At 46.4% G+C, this 15654-nt stretch overlaps 1 protein-coding gene across 1 annotated transcript in view; it reads right to left on the minus strand.

The window, feature by feature from the left end:
- LOC121548091 (golgin subfamily A member 6-like protein 22) overlaps positions 1-15654 on the minus strand; it is a 337971-nt gene that overhangs the window by 9360 nt on the left and 312957 nt on the right. The window lies entirely within an intron of this gene.

Consider the following 15654-nt stretch of genomic DNA (forward strand, 5'->3'; position numbering starts at 1 on the left):
ACCACGGAATAAACTCTGTATTCGGTGGTTACCCTCCTGCGCCTGACTCCTTCCACCACACTCATCACAGTCATTCTAGTTATGTGAGAGATACAGGCGTGCTTCTCACACAGCCACCGTCACGCGTCTGCCACGCGTTGGTCTCCAACATATACTATGCCCACATACTCTAGTGTAGCTGTGGGGCTTACAAGTCTGAATTTCTTACAGCCTAATTTTCAAGACATCAATGTACAGCAACATTTTTAGGTGTCACTGCAGAACACCCTCCATATGCATATGAACACATACTCAGAGGTGGGGCTTACAAGACTCACATTTCATATACTCAGCGGTGGGGCTTACAATACTCACATTTCATATACTCAGAGGTGGGGCTTACAAGACTCACATTTCATATACTCAGCGGTGGGGCTTACAAGACTCACATTTCATATACTCAGCGGTGGGGCTTACAATACTCACATTTCATATACTCAGAGGTGGGGCTTACAAGACTCACATTTCATATACTCAGCGGTGGGGCTTACAATACTCACATTTCATATACTCAGAGGTGGGGCTTACAAGACTCACATTTCATATACTCAGCGGTGGGGCTTACAAGACTCACATTTCATATACTCAGCGGTGGGGCTTACAAGACTCACATTTCATATACCTTTCAAGACATCACTGTAGGACAAACATTTGATTTGATATCAGAATATACTTCAAATAAAATAAATCAATGTATGCTACAGCAGAACACATGTTATAGTATATAGGCCTCCTGCCTATCTGATAATATGAAGCGCATATTCAGATTAACTTCACAGTACAGAACAAGTTTGTAAAGTTTTCCAGAACCTCCCACAACACGGCCATTTCCTGGTGTGTCTTCTCCTCCCTATCTCTTGTTTTGCTCCTGGTGTCTGTGACACATCTGGGTCCTTTAGCAATCCATTACCTCACATAGGGGACTGGGTTGAATTTGGTCAGGGGTGGGCCAACAAGGTTCAGAAAGAGTAGCCCTGATATGGTGGAGGTATGCAGAGAGGCACGGGTTGAGGTGCAAATCAGATTCATTTGAGAAAATCCCTGCTGGCCTTCTGCACTGGAGATGGGGATGGTGCTGACCACCATCAACATCTCTTTAAGTCCATCTGGAGATGGGGATGGTTCTGACCTCCATCAACATCTCTTTAAGTCCATCTGCAGATGGGGATGGTGCTGATCTCCATCAACATCTCTTTAAGTCCATCTGGAAAGTCTCCTTTATCATTACCATCAGTGTCCCTGTACTGCCTGTAGGCCCGTATGACCGTACGTGGACTGTCAATGCCAAACCTCTGGCAGAGAGATTCTATCACTGTTTCTCCATACAGTGCTCCTGAATCCTCTGGCCAGTATTGAGCATAAAGCACCTTCAGCTCCTCTATGAACTGGCTGTATCCTGTATTGTCCACCGCCCGTCCTCCTTGAGAGAACCTTCTAGCCTCCATGTTCCTCGCCAAGCTCTAGAAAAACTCCCTCTGATTAAGGACTCTGTCGCTGGGTCTTCCACCATTCAGTTTGACTCCTTGGAAAGAGTTCTCCTGAATCTCTCTCTGGCTGAGTTGTGTGTCGGCCTGGCTGCTCTGCCATGGCACTGAACACCCTCACTTCCCTGGTGACTGCCCTGTGTGCAGTAATAACACCCTCTCTTCCCTGGTGACTGCCCTGTGTGCAGTAATAACACCCTCACTTCCCTGGTGACTGCCCTGTGTGCAGTAATTACACCCTCACTTCCCTGGTGACTGCCCTGTGTGCAGTAATAACACCATCACTTCCCTGGTGACTGCCCTGTGTGCAGTAAAAAACACCCTCACTTCCCTGGTGACTGCCCTGTGGCAGTAATAATACCATCACTTCCCTGGTGACTGCCCTGTATGCATTAATAACACCATCACTTCCCTGGTGACTGCCCTGTGTGCAGTAATAACACCATCACTTCCCTGGTGACTGCCCTGTGTGCAGTAATAACACCCTCACTTCCCTGGTGACTGCCCTGTGTGCAGTAATAACACCCTCACTTCCCTGGTGACTGCCCTGTGTGCAGTAATTACACCTTCACTTCCCTGGTGACTGCCCTGTGTGCAGTAATAACACCCTCACTTCCCTGGTGACTGCCCTGTGTGCAGTAATAACACCCTCACTTCACTGGTGACTGCCCTGTGTGCAGTAATAACACCATCACTTCCCTGGTGACTGCCCTGTGTGCAGTAATAACACCATCACTTCCCTGGTGACTGCCCTGTGTGCAGTAAAAACACCCTCACTTCCCTGGTGACTGCTCTGTGAGCAGTAATAACACCCTCACTTCCCTGGTGACTGCCCTGTGTGCAGTAATAACACCCTCACTTCTCTGGTGACTGCCCTGTGTGCAGTAAAAACACCCTCACTTCCCTGGTGACTGCCCTGTGTGCAGTAATAACACCCTCACTTCCCTGGTGACTGCCCTGTGTGCAGTAATAACACCCTCACTTCCCTGGTGACTGCCCTGTGTGCAGTAATAACACCCTCACTTCCCTGGTGACTGCCCTGTGTGCAGTAATAATACCATCACTTCCCTGGTGACTGCCCTGTGTGCAGTAATAACACCATCACTTCCCTGGTGACTGTCCTGTGTGCAGTAATAACATCCTCACTTCCCTGGTGACTGCCCTGTGTGCAGTAATAACACCCTCACTTCCCTGGTGACTGCCCTGTGTGTCTCTCTTTTGGAGCTCGAGTGACAATTCAGATATGTGTGATGCACTTCAACAACTAAGACCTAGATTGTTAACAAACGCATGCGAGGATATCCGCATGGCAAGGCCACTATAGCTCTGACGGGTCACGCCGTCGCGGGAGGCATCCTCAGATCATCATTATTTGGTCCGTAAATGTTAATGAGCCATATTTGTTTATGGTCCAATAACATATTTAAAATAATCTATCTACCTTGCGTATCTGTTTGGATAATTTGCACATTCGGATCGAAATTACTGTTAATTAATATCATCACCCCTTTTGAGTTTCTTAGCCCATGGGAGAAGTATATTTCACCCCCCCCAGTCCTTTTTCCACCCAACTTCATCTAGAATTGTTGAATGGGTTTCCTGTAAACAATAGATATTATATTCCTTCTCTTTGAGCCATGTAAATATTGTTCTTCTTTTGTTATTATCTGCTAAGCCATTACAATTATAACTGGCTATTACAATTATAAGCTTTGAATGTTGCTTGACAAGCCAGGGGTTATACGTTTGTTTGGTCTTGAACTGAGCCTCTGTCCAAATTGCACCTGCTCCGGGCACTTCGTCGGTTGATGGACATATGTAGAAATAAGAGAGCAGGTCTGAAATCAATGGGGAAGGATTAGGATGATTGCACAGAAGGATCAACGCGCTTTTACATGATGGTTTTTCTGGGAGGCTGGAGAAATAACCAGGAGGCAACTTGATTTAACTCTGATCGCTTTTTTAAATGTTTACAGTGCAAACAGTAAACAAATTGTATAAATAATGCGTGAGGTACCGGAGCCGGGCAAATAGGTGCTGGAACAAATGAGGTCAAATCTGTGAGGTGCCAGATTCGGCTCAAATTAAGCACTGGAACCCAGGTCTGGAGTGTATGACGTTGGTGTATTGGTACTGAATATACCATAGATGGAGACAAGACTGATTGGAACAGAACCAGTGAGACCCAGACCAAGACTCAACCACTAGAGACCTCTAGACCCAAGTGTCCAACCTGTAAGGAGACCTAGACCAGTTTAAATGTGTCTCACCTGTAAGGAGACCTAGACCAGTTTAAATGTGGACAACCTGTAAGGAGACCTAGACCAGTTTAAATGTGTCCAACCTGTAAGGAGACCTAGACTAGTTTAAATGTGGACAAATGATCCCCAGAGTGTGAACATTAATGCTAGTGTGATGATGATGCTGTCAGTACAGCATAGTGTTATTATGGCTATGGTTCAACCCAGCACTCAGAGAAACCAACACGACAAAGGGAGTGGAAGAAACAAAAATATTTTAATAAAAGTTCAAATTGTCTTAGTCCAAAAACAACTGAAGTAAAGGAACAGAGTGGGCTAGTCGGCTCCGGAGGAAGGAGAGGCTGAGGCAGGCAGGCAGGCAGGCAGGCAGGCAGGCAGGCAGACCGACAGGCAGGAAGGCAGGCAGGTAGGGAGGTATGTCCGAACTGAAGACAAAACAAAACGACAGGTTAAGGAGAGTGGAGAGCCAGGCTGAAGACAAAGACAAAATAACTTTACTGGTGAGCCAAGTTACCGCTCTGGTAAGAACAACGATCTGGCGCCGGTGGAGAGCCATGCCCAGGAATAAGTAGTGCAGGTTGATGAGAGAATAGGATGCAGCTGCGTAGGCAGGAATCACTGGAAACAACCCGCAGCTGCACAGGAGAGGCAGATCCTGAGCACGCCCCCTGCTCCACTCCAGACACACCCACATAAAGGGGACAAACACACATACAACAGAAAAAGAGGGGACAAAACAAGGAGGAAGGGAAACAGAAAAGGGAGAGACAAGCTGCCCACATAACAGTACCCCCCCCTCAATGGTCGCCACCTGGCGACCCACCAGGCCTGTCAGGGTTGTCGTGATGGAAGTCCGTGATCAGCTGAGGATCCAACACAAAACGCTTAGGGACCCAAGACCTCTCCTCTGGTCCATAACCTTCCCAATCGACTAGGTATTGGAGACCCCTACCCCGCCTCCGAGAGTCCAGGAGCCTACTGACGGTGTAGGCCGGATGGTCGTCAATGAGGCGAACAGGTGGAGGTGGATCAGCCGGCGGACACAAAAGGCTGGAGGACACAGGTTTCAGTTGGGAGACGTGGAAGGTAGGGTGTATCTTCATGGCTGAAGGCAACTTCAAACGAACCGCAGCGGGGTTAATGATGGATTCCACCACAAACGGACCCAGGTACCGAGGAGACAGCTTGCGTGATTTGGTACGAAGAGGTACGTTCTTAGATGACAGCCAAACCTCTTGACCAGGATGAAACACAGGTGCGGGAGTCCTGCTCCTATCCGCTGTTGTCTTGTTCCTGTCGGTGGTCCGAAGCAATGCTTCCCGAGCGTCGCTCCACACTCTCTGGCAGCGGCGGAGGTTCTCCTGAACCGAAGGAACAGCCAATTCCTTCTCCTGAGCAGGAAACAGAGGGGGTTGATAACCCATGGTAACCTCGAAGGGTGAAAGACCGGTGGCAGAGGCGGTGAGGGAGTTGTGGGCGTACTCTATCCAGGGCAGATGTTTAGCCCAGGATGATGGATGTTGAGCAGCCACACAACGAAGGGTTGCTTCGAGGTTTTGATTGGCTCTTTCTGTTTGACCGTTGGTCTGGGGGATGAAACCCTGAGGACAGACTAACGGAAGCACCCAAAGCAGAACAGAAACCCTTCCAAACACGGGAAGTAAACTGTGGGCCTCTATCAGATACGATGTCCACAGGTATTCCATGGGGACGGAATACATGTTGGACTAGGAGGTCCGCTGTCTCACTGGCAGACGGTAATTTTGGTAATGCTATATAGTGGACAGATTTAGAGAATCTGTCCACAATGGTAAGTATAGTATCATTACCTTCAGACTTGGGTAGGCCAGTGACAAAATCCATGGCAATGTGGGACCAGGGACGGCTGGGAACTGGGAGGGGTAGCAGCAGCCCCGAAGGGGACTGATGGGAGGCTTTGCCCCGAGCACAGGTTGAACAGGCTGCCACAAAAGCCCGAACGTCAGTTTCCATTGAAGGCCACCAAAAATGTCTCCTAAGCAGCGTCAACGTGCGTCTCATCCCAGGGTGACCAGCAAAACGGGAGGTGTGAATCCACTGCAACACCTGAGACCGGACCGTCTCGGGAACAAAGAGTAGGTTGGGAGGTCCATCACCCGGTCCCGGGTCCGTGGCAAGTGCAGTCTTCACAAGAGACTCGATCTCCCACTGAACAGCCGCCACGACGCATGAGGAAGGCAGGACTGCCTCAGGCTCGCTGGTCTCCGAAGGGTCAGCAAACTGGCGGGACAAAGCATCTGGTTTAACATTTCTTGACCCCGGTCTGTATGTAAGAATAAAATTAAACCTACTAAAAAACAGGGCCCATCTGGCTTGGCGTGAGTTGAGTCTCTTAGTGGCTTGGATGTAAGCCAAGTTTTTGTGGTCAGTCCAGACCACAAACGGCAATTCAGCTCCATCCAGCCAGTGCCGCCATTCTTCCAGTGCAAGCTTGACCGCCAGCAGTTCCCGGTTTCCAACGTCGTAATTCCGTTCTGTGGGTGACAATTTCTTGGAGAAAAAAGCACAGGGGTGAAGCCTTTGGTCAGTGGGGGAGCGCTGGGAGAGGACTGCTCCCACACCTGAGTCCGACGCGTCCACCTCCACAACAAACTGCAGAGAGGTATTGGGGTGTATCAACACGGGGGAGGTGGAAAACAGTTCCTTCAAAACCCCTACCGCCTGCTCCGCCTCAGGGGACCACCGAAAAGGGACTTTAGGAGATGTGAGTCTTGTAAGGGGTGCCACCACTCTACTAAAACCCTTAATGAATCTACGGTAGAAGTTAGCAAAGCCCAAAAATCGTTGAAGTTGCTTACGGGTGGTGGGTGTGGGCCATTCCGTCACTGCCCGGATCTTCTCGGGGTCCGCCTTCACCTGCCCGCTCTCAATTATGAATCCAAGGAACGATGTAGACTGTTTGTGGAACTCACACTTCTCTGCTTTGACGTACAGCTTGTTCTCCAAGAGCCGTTGAAGGACTTGACGGACGTGTGACTCATGCTCCTCGGGTGACTTGGAAAAAACAAGAATATCATCCAGGTATACAAAGACAAAACGGTTCAAAAAATCCCTAAGAACATCGTTCACCATGGCTTGAAAACTGCAGGGGCATTTGAAAGCCCAAAGGGCATGACCAAATACTCAAAATGTCCCAGTGGAGTGTTGAAAGCGGTTTTCCACTCATCTCCCTTTCGGATTCGGACAAGGTGATAAGCATTCCTGAGGTCGAGCTTGGAAAACACTGTGGCGCCATGCAGAGGTTCAAAAGCTGAGTTGATGAGTGGAAGGGGATACTTGTTTTTAACAGTTATGTTGTTTAAACCCCTGAAATCGATACAGGGGCGTAACGACTTGTCCTTCTTTTCCACGAAAAAGAAACCTGCACCCAAAGGAGACGACGAGGGACGGATTATGCCCGAGACCAGAGAATCACCAATGTACTGCTCCATTGCCTCTCTTTCCGGTCGGGACAGATTGTATAACCGACTAGAGGGCAAGGGAGCACCAGGAAGCAGTTCAATAGGGCAATCATAAGGCCTATGTGGTGGTAGAGACAGAGCCTTGTCCTTACTGAAAACCTCCGCTAAGTCATGGTATTCTTTGGGGACAGATGACAGATCAAGAGGAGCTGAGGGAGGAGTTGGGTTACACTTAGTGGGGGGAACCGCTGACCTCAGGCACTCGGAATGGCAGTTAGTGCTCCAACTGAGAATGGTGTGACGTGTCCAATCAATTTGTGGGTTGTGAAGAGCCAACCAGGGGAAGCCAAGGATTAGGGAGGTAGCTGAGCCAGACATAACTCTTAGCTGAATGCTTTCACAATGATTGCCAGAAATCACTAGGGAAACGGGGGTGGTTTGATGAGTTATCTCCGCGAGGAGGCGCCCATCAAGGGCTGTGACCCGGATGGGGGGTAGGTAGTGGCTCCATGGGGATACGAGCTTGTGTAACGAACTGGTGGCTAATAAAGTTATCTTCTGCACCTGAGTCTATGAGAGCTGAGAGTGGCAGGGAATGACTCTGGAAACGTAAGGTTACAGGTACTTGTAATCGGGGAATGATGGGTTCAGGATCTAACTCTGGGCTCGCAAGTAGACCCACCGTTACGAGCGAGCCTTGTCTTTGGCCGCTTAGGGCATGTAGCCAGAATGTGTGTGGCGTCTCCACAGTACAGGCACTCACCCGCCTGGAGGCGCCGTTGCCGCTCAGCTGGAGGTAGTCGAGCTCGACCCACTTGCATAGGTTCCTCCTCTGTGCTCGGGATGGAATCAGGAACAAGAAGCTGCCGACTCCGGAGAGGCGAGACTCGAGTGGTTGAAGGCTGGGGAACTCGTCCTCCTAGATGTGGCCGATCGCCTCTCTCCCGACGCCTCTCCCGCAACCGATTGTCTAGCTTGATGGACAGGGAAACGAGAGAATGTAAATCATGTGGCTCATCACGAGCAGCCAGTTCATCCTTAATGGCTTCATTCAAACCGTTTAGAAATGCTCCTTGAAGTGCCACATTGTTCCACTTGGAGTCCGCTGCCAACGTCCAGAACTCAATAGAGTACTCTGCCACACTGTTAGAACCCTGCCTCAAATTAAAAAGTATCTTGGAGGAATTACCCACATGGTCAGGATGGTCAAAAACAGTCTTCAATTTAGCAGAGAAATCAGCAAAAGTCAATCCAGTCAAAGTTTGATCTGAGCACACAGCCTCAGCCCAAACCAGAGCTTTCCCTCTTAACAGCCCCAGAACATAATGTACCTTAGATGAATCAGTAGAAAACGACAGTGGTCTCTGCCGAAAAATCAAGTCACACTGAAGCAAAATCCCCGGCACTTGTCCAATTCTCCATTGAACGGTTCAGGCGACGTGACAGGGGGTTCCCGACGGAACGAAGCCTGCCTAGTGTCCGAGGAAACAACTTGGGGTGCATCAAACTGGGGGGTCAGAGAGAGATGGAGAACTGATAACAGACAATTTAGAGACGTGTGTAGTTAACTGAGTCACCTGGTTCAGCAGTTGATGATTATCTTCCACAAGAGTCCGAATCAACTGGTCATGCTGTCCTAGCAACGTTCCTTGAGCCTGGATAGCTTGTTGGAAGCTGTCTTTGTTTGCCCCGTGCTGTTTCTCTGTTGGGTCCATGGCCAGATCGTTCTATTATGGCTATGGTTCAACCCAGCACTCAGAGAAACCAACACGACAAAGGGAGTGGAAGAAACAAAAATATTTTAATAAAAGTTCAAATTGTCTTAGTCCAAAAACAACTGAAGTAAAGGAACAGAGTGGGCTAGTCGGCTCCGGAGGAAGGAGAGGCTGAGGCAGGCAGGCAGGCAGGCAGGCAGGCAGGCAGGCAGACCGACAGGCAGGAAGGCAGGCAGGTAGGGAGGTATGTCCGAACTGAAGACAAAACAAACGACAGGTTAAGGAGAGTGGAGAGCCAGGCTGAAGACAAAGACAAAATAACTTTACTGGTGAGCCAAGTTACCGCTCTGGTAAGAACAACGATCTGGCGCCGGTGGAGAGCCATGCCCAGGAATAAGTAGTGCAGGTTGATGAGAGAATAGGATGCAGCTGCGTAGGCAGGAATCACTGGAAACAACCCGCAGCTGCACAGGAGAGGCAGATCCTGAGCACGCCCCCTGCTCCACTCCAGACACACCCACAAAAAGGGGACAAACACACATACAACAGAAAAAGAGGGGACAAAACAAGGAGGAAGGGAAACAGAAAAGGGAGAGACAAGCTGCCCACATAACAAGTGTGGTGAGTTTCAGAGTTGGTCATTAGTCCTCATAGGGGATGGTTTCATTCTATGGAGTAGCAGTGGTCTTCATGACATTGTGCATGTTTTAGATCAAATCCATTGCGGTCAACTGCACAGACTCACTAATCTACAAATCCCCTTGCATCTTAAATAATGACTCACTAAGGGGGCTTTCACACTAAATTGGTTTGGAGCTGGGGGGTTTTTTCGAACTTGTTTGGACTGGTGTGAACACTATACGCACTCGGGAGCACACCAAACAATGCACCTAGGTTGGCTCAAAAGGAGTGGTCTCGTTCCGTTTCCATTCATACCCCTTGGTGCTGTAGTACCGTGGTGTGATTTGCTGCAGGTGTCAACGCAGTCCGGACCAAACACAGGAAAAGATCCAAGCATACAGTATTATTGGTTGTTTGACTGTGAGCATTTGATCAAATGCACGCATTATAATATCTTGATATCTCTGAAACATGTTGTGAATAGCAGTACATTTATGAGCGCATCTGTAAGGGGCTTAATACAGTTGTATTCCAGACACTAGGTGGCAGCCCACGGGGAATAAAGAAGAAAAGTTAAAGTGGACTGGGGGAGAGGAAGAAAAACTAACAACAAATGCTGTTACAGTATCTCACAAAAGTGAGTCCACCCATCACATTTTTGTAAATATTTGAGTTTATCTTTTCATGTGACAACACTGAAGAAACGACACTTTGCTACAATGTAAAGTAGTGAGTGTACAGCTTGTATAACAATGTACATTTGCTGTCCCCTCAAAATAACACAACACACAGCCATTAAAGTCTAAACCGCTGGCAACAAAAGTGAGTACACCCCTATGTGAAAATGTCCAAATCGGGCCCAATTAGCCATTTTCCCTCCCCGGTGTCATGTGACTCGTTAGTGTTACAAGGTCTCAGGTGTGAATGGGGAGCAGGTGTGTTACATTTGGTGTCATCGCTCTCACACTCCCTCATACTGGTCACTGGAAGTTCAACATGGCACCTCATGGCAAAGAACTCTCTGAGGATCTGAAAAAAAGAATTGTTGCTCTACATAAAGATGGCCTGGGCTATAAGAAGATTGCCAAGACCCTGAAACTGAGCTGCAGCACGGTGGCCAAGACCATACAGCGGTTTAACAGGACAGGTTCCACTCAGAACAGGCCTCGCCATGGTCGACCAAAGAAGTTGAGTGCACGTGCTCAGCATCATATCCAGAGGTTGTCTTTGGGAAATAGACGTATGAGTGCTGCCAGCATTGCTGCAGAGGTTGAAGGGGTGGGGGGTCAGCCTGTCAATGCTCAGACCATACGCCGCACACTGCATCAAATTGGTCTGCATGGCTGTCGTCCCAGAAGGAAGCCTCTTCTAAAGATGATGTATTCCAACATGATAACTACCACAAACACACCTCCAAGACTAAAATATTGACACTTTGGCCCCAATTTGGACATTTTCACTTAGGGGTGTACTTACTTTTGTTGCCAGCGGTTTAGACATTAATGGCTGTGTGTTGTGTTATTTTGAAGGAACAGCACATTTACACTGTTATACAAGCTGTACACTCACTACTTTACATTGTAGCAAAGTGTAATTTCTTCAGTGTTGTCACATGAAAAGATGTACTCAAATATTTACAAAAATGTGAGGGGTGTACTCACTTTTGTGAGATACTGTACATCGTACTGACATTATGAAAATTAAAGTAAACAGTACCTTTCGCGTTGGAGTTTATAGATGAAGAAAAACTAACAAAAATGTAGAACCATAGTAAAGCCCAGTATGGACTATCAATACAGGTACTGTATGTAGAACCATAGTAAAGCCCAGTATGGACTATCAATACAGGTACTTTTTGTAGAACCATAGTAAAGCCCAATATGGACTATCAATACAGGTACTGTTTGTAGAACCATAGTAAAGCCCAGTATGGACTATCAATACAGGCATTGAAAGGTGTTGAGTAGAGAGAGAGAGAGAGACGGGACATCAGGTAAAGTTCTGGAGATGAGGGAATATGTGTGCAGAAAGAAACCCTCCAGTATGGTTAACCCCAGTTAGGCCCAGTATGGACTATCAATACAAGTGACCATTTAGAATGTAACCCAGTTCAATGGGTCTTAACAGAACTGGGGGATGTCAGCCATGAAGTTGTCTAAATACAACTGGAATATAATTTGTTTCTGATTCATTGTTAATGGATTTTCCATTAGGAACACAGGGGGAAAACCTAACACAACAACACACATAACACACAACCAGGGGCGGTCTGTTCAATAGGGCGATATGGGCGACGCACTGCCAAACGGGAAAAGGAAGGGAATTTTTTTCTAATCAATTATATCACGGCAACAGTAGTTATCAGTGTTGTAATCTAGACGTCTGATCTGCCACAGTGCCACACTGCCACTAAATGTCCAATCAGGCGAAAGTCGTGCTTCAAATGGCTTCCCCCCCTTTTGGGGCGATTTCAGTCAGGTTGAAAATCGCCCAGAAGTCTGTCATAGACTCCCATGTAAAATCTATTTTTTTCAAATTTCAGAGCTTTCAATACAATCTCTATGGGCTTCTGAGGGCTTGCACTTACGCGCTTTCGTCATACGTAACGTAACCATGAACGTAACTAAGAAAAGAGCGGGTAGCCTCATCAATCAATTCACGTACTACTATCAAGATGGCTATAGCGTTCAGTGCAACTCGATTGTCTCTTTGAAATAAGTTACTTTTTGTCGGCGAACAAATCAAGATAAATTGGCAACGAAACAATTAGGACCTCCCAGACCAAATTTAATAATTCAACAGGTTTCTACTAAAGGCGGAAAGTCCTACACCCGAGGATTTTTCTGTTTGAGATTGTCTGCTTTGGGGAGTGAACATTGCCACTCAACTGGATGAGGGATAGAGGCTAGCTGTCCGCCGCCACAACGATGAGGTTAGTGTTGATAATCACAAGTTTACTGGAGAACTGAGACCAAGTAGAGACTTTGGACAGGGTGGGTATGGTATAATAAAGGCAGTTTATTCAGAGGTAAAGATATCTGGAATCGCGTGCACGGACCCGTTCGTCAAAATATTAGGGAGCTATACATTAAGCCCCATTACTTACCATATCAGATAAGAGAAATTGCTGCAGCTACATATATTTTACATCCTGGCCCTACATAGTTCACTATTTGCATCACTTACCAAAATATTACATGTGGTCATATATGCTTGGAAAGTGGAGATGCCATAGAACGTCAAAAAAGTAAACATTGCTGGAGACACATTGCCGTTTTGGAGAAGACATCGCGTTTGCTAGCGAAGAGATTTGTTGTGGCAAATGAACTTGGGCTGGGAATTGCCAGGAACCTCACGATAAGATATATGCATTGCGAGTCTCATGATTCTATACGTATTGCGATTCGATACTGTGATTTTATTGCGCACCATATGTCTGTTGCAGAGGGTTCAGAAAGCCATGAGAACGAGTTTTGACCAGTCATGGAAATAAAAGTGCTGAAAACAAATTGGCTCCCCAATGTGAAAAGATTGAGAACAAGCTATGAAGGAACAATAATGGTGTTTTGGTGCAGGTACAGCCAACTAGCGCTAAAATATTGCGATATTGTCAATACAGTATATCGTAAAGTATCACTATGTAACTCGATTTCTTTCACCCCAATCCCTAAAATTAACGGTAAGTAACTGAATTGTTTGCCCCACATTTAGCTAAGATGATTAGCTAGCCAGCTAAAATGTTTTATTTAGTTAGCAGTCGCATCTACAATAGTTTACTGTCAATAACATGTCTCCAAAAATGACGTGGTGTCTCCAATTGTGTTGACATTTTACAATTGCGATGCGCATCCATGAGTATCCACTTTCTGTAGCTCAGCTGGTAGAGCATGGCGCTTGTAACGCCAAGGTAGTGGGTTCGATCCCCGGGACCACCCATACACAAAAATGTATGCACGCATGACTGTAAGTCGCTTTGGATAAAAGCGTCTGCTAAATGGCATATTATTATCATTATTATTATTATCTGAAGAGAGCCCCGAAACATTGTGTGCAGACATTTTATGCAATAAATGAAGTAGGTTGAATCTAGTAGTTCTGATCTTCTGATTGGTCCTGATGAGTTGGGCGAGGTCCCCTCCAGGCTACTGTCACTGTTGCATTGGCTCTGAGTCGGGTTCTCTGTCTTCAAATGTTCAGCCTAAGAGAGGGGATTTTTGTGTGTGTGTGTGTGTGTGTGTTTAACAGTGATGATGTGTGTGTGTGTGTGTGTGTGTGTGTGTGTGTTTAACAGTGATGATGTGTGTGTGTGTGTGTTTGTGTGTGTGTGTGTGTGTGTCCTCAGAGCAAGAACTCGTGAGTTGGAAGAACTGAGAGGCCTATGGCGTGGGTGTTGTCCTTGGCCACCTGCTGACAAGGCTGACAAGATAGGACCCTTTTGTCCATTGTTATTGGATAGGAACAGAACTTATAACCAGCTCCTGACCTAAATAGATCTTAGCACAACATTTTACTCAACATATCATATTCCATATTCACTATAACAAATATATTTACTACGACATTAGCAAGAACCGCCACATCCTCAGCCGGCTAATCCAGTGTGTGAAGTTTTGCGGAGTGTTTGAGTTAGCTTTGCGAGGCAAAGATGAAACTGAGGGCTCCACCAACCCTGGTAAGACAACACTTTTGAGATCAGTCAATAAATGCTTCTGGTATTGACTTATATGCTGCCCCTGTCTTCATGTTGTTGCTGGACATATCTTTTTTAAAATGTGTGTAGGTCACCTAAATCATCAGAAAAATTGCCCCCCCTGAGAATTTTTTCAGGAGCCGCCACTGCACACAACCAATAAAAACAAAGGGGGAGGAAACCACTAAAGTCATTACCATATTGTCATTTTCTAATGACAGGGAGAAAACATGTAAAATCTAGAAGACTACTTTAGATCTGGTCAGAAGAAGCCTAGTGCACTACGTAGGGAACAGGGGAGAGACTTGGGACAGAAACAGTAACTCCTGTATGGAAATCTTCATTCCAATGCCAGTGAGCAAATCTCCAATCTCCACCCTATTCCCTATGTAGTGCACTACTTTTGATCTGGTCTGAAGTAGCCTAGTGCACTACGTAGGGAACAGGGAGTCATTTGGGCCAGAGTCAGTAACTCCCCTGGGTATGAATTCTCTCTCTATCTTATCTGTCTTCTATATTATGTTCTCCTCTCCTCCTCTCTTCTCTCCTCTATTCACTCTATTCTATCATCCACACCACATGCCAGCTTCAACACAATCCATTTACAAGTTAAATACACACCTTGGAATAAATAGCAAAGGAAAACTACTACTAGATGTATTTTTTATTTCCCATCACCATGAATCATATTTAATAACTGAACAGTAGCAGACCTAACTTCATCTGTTCCTGACTCTGGGTAGTGGATTAAAAAGACCATCAACCTCCAATGATATTAAAGTACAATTCTGAACATTACTGATATACTGAGCGGCAAGTCAAGATATCTGCTGGGTTTTTATTGTTTGGTTAATAGCACCACCTGCTGGACAGGTTTAATGTTGCTTGACTGAGCAGTATGGGAGAATAAAATATGCCAAACTTAGGGTCGGTTTCCCGGACATCTCCATTGAACATGCTTTTTAGTCTAGGACTAGGCTTCATCTGTGTCCGGGAAACCGGCCCATATAGTTCAATTAGCAAGTAAGTAACACTACCTGTTCCATGATACTGAGGAAAATTACATTGAGACAGAGAACCAATTGAGAAAACATTTCAATGGTTCTGAATGACAACCAACATACAGTAACAGCATACATCATGATTAATGTAAATGTAGCCAATTAAAACATTACTTTTGATAAAAATACGTTAAGTTTTAATTAAACTCTGAAGATTAAATCAGTCAGACAAAAATAATTGTACAGAAAAACAGAGTATTATATCTGGGGACCATCACCACCAGCATGACTAGTATCTATGTGGACCCTACTACAGTTTAACCAGCTCAGCTATAGACTACACCAGCATGACTAGTATCTATGTGGACCCTACTACAGTTTAACCAGCTCAGCTATAGACTAC

Source organism: Coregonus clupeaformis, unplaced genomic scaffold, assembly GCF_020615455.1.
Source record: "Coregonus clupeaformis isolate EN_2021a unplaced genomic scaffold, ASM2061545v1 scaf0046, whole genome shotgun sequence".
In the NCBI taxonomy this organism is placed as follows: Eukaryota; Metazoa; Chordata; class Actinopteri; order Salmoniformes; family Salmonidae; genus Coregonus; species Coregonus clupeaformis.